Raw genomic sequence first — 2013 nt, 5'->3', positions numbered from 1 at the left:
AAAAATACCTTCATCCAGGATCGAGGAACTCATTAAAAGCAACAGGAAGTGACTAGAGGCTGTTATTTTTGCAAAAGGAGGATCTACTTAATATTAATGTCACTTTTCTGGTGAGGTGCCCATACTTATGCACCTGTCAAATTTTGTTTGAATACAGATTGCACATTTTCTGTTAGTACAATAAACCTCATTTCAAGGCAGAAACATTACTGTGTCCAACAGTTATTACATATATCGAACTGAAATAGCTGTTGCAAAAACACCAATTTTTATAAAACAATAAGCTTAAGATTAATAGGGGTGCCCAAACTTTTTCATATAACTGTATTTTTTATTATTGATATAGGCTTGATAAGTCCAAATTATACAATATTATGGAACATTTAAAGGCAGGAGTGGAAAAAGTGTTAATAGTTTATGTTTATCAATTAACAAAATATAAAGTGAATGAACAAACGAGAAATCTAAATCCCTTAAATATTTGGTGTGAACCCCCTCTGCCTTCAAAGCAGCATCAGTTCTTGTAGGTACACTTTCACAAAGTCAGGAAATTTGTAGGATTATATTCAGATTTATGACTAACCAACTATACCAGACAGGTGATAGTGATCATTAATTTCATATTTAGGTTGAAACATAGACAGAGGCTGCTATGCAAGAGACTTAAAACTGAGTGAGGAACAGACAAACTCTGCTGCAATGGTGAGATTGTGTAAGACAGTTTAATTTCACAGGTCATCATAGCAAGATGGAGCACAGCAACAAGACACAAGGTAGTTATACTGCATTAGTAAGATCTCTTCCATGCAAAGATTTTAAAGCAGACTGGAGTTTCAGGATGTGCTATTCAAGCTCTTTTTAAAAAGCAACAGGAAATGGAAAACATTGGGACTGTAGACACAGAGGTCGGCCAAAGAAACTTAGTGCAGATGATGAAAGACACATCATGTTACTTCTCTTCTATATCAGAAGATGTCCAGCAGTGACATCAGCTCAGACCTGGCAATGACCAAAGGGACCCAGCTACAACCATGTAATGTCCGGAGAAATCTGGCCAGAGTTCATATTCATGGAAGAATTTCATCCAACATCCATTCCTTCGACATGGAAAAAAAGCGAAGCGACTCAACTATGCACAAAACATAGGAATTGGGGTGCAGAAAATTATGAGCAGATGCTTTGCACTGATGAGTCAAAATATGAAATGATTGACTGTAACAGAAGCAGATTGTTGCTGAAGGCCTGAATAGAGGCACAATAATGAGGGTCTGCAGGGACAGTGAAGCATGGTGGAGGGTCCTGCAAGTCTGGGGGTGCATTTTAGCATATCGAGTTGGGGATTTGGTAAGTCAAAATGATGTCCTCAATGCTGAGAAATACAGGAAAATACTTATTTATCATGTAATACCATCAGGGAGTCATCTGATTGGCCGCTAATTTATTCTTCAGTTGGACAACAACCTCAAACATCGAGCCAATGTCATTAAGAAAAAAGAGTCCTGGAAATGATGATCCGGCCCCACAGAGCCCTGGTCTCATATTGTCCAGTCTTTTCAGGGATCACATGAAAAGACAGAAGGATCTGAACAAGTGACAACCACAGAAGATCATCGATTAGTTATCCAAGCTGTTTGGGACAACCTCCTCACCAAATTCTTTCAAAAACTGTGTGCAAGTGTCCCTGGAAAAATCAATGCTTTGATGCTGTTTAGAGGAAAATGTGTGTCCACCAAATACTGATATGATTTAAATGTCTCTTTTGTTCATTTACTTTTGCATCTTTATTTGAAAGCTTTCTTACCTTGCAACACTTTTTTCACATCTGCGCAAAACTTTTTCACGGTACTGTATATTTTATTTTTACCAAACAGCACACAAACTGTATAAATTGTGCTGCTATTACATTTCTATTTATACAATATTGTTATTTTGATCACGAGATTTATTGTATATTTTAGACAAAAAATATAGTCGGTCCTGAGGACAAGCCATCAACATCAAATCTATAGGGTC

The sequence above is a fragment of the Phyllobates terribilis genome, unplaced genomic scaffold (assembly GCF_046119375.1).
Source record: "Phyllobates terribilis strain yellow unplaced genomic scaffold, ASM4611937v1 Scaffold_33__1_contigs__length_13283291, whole genome shotgun sequence".
Lineage (NCBI taxonomy): Eukaryota > Metazoa > Chordata > Amphibia > Anura > Dendrobatidae > Phyllobates > Phyllobates terribilis.
Note: the sequence above shows the minus strand (reverse complement) of the source record.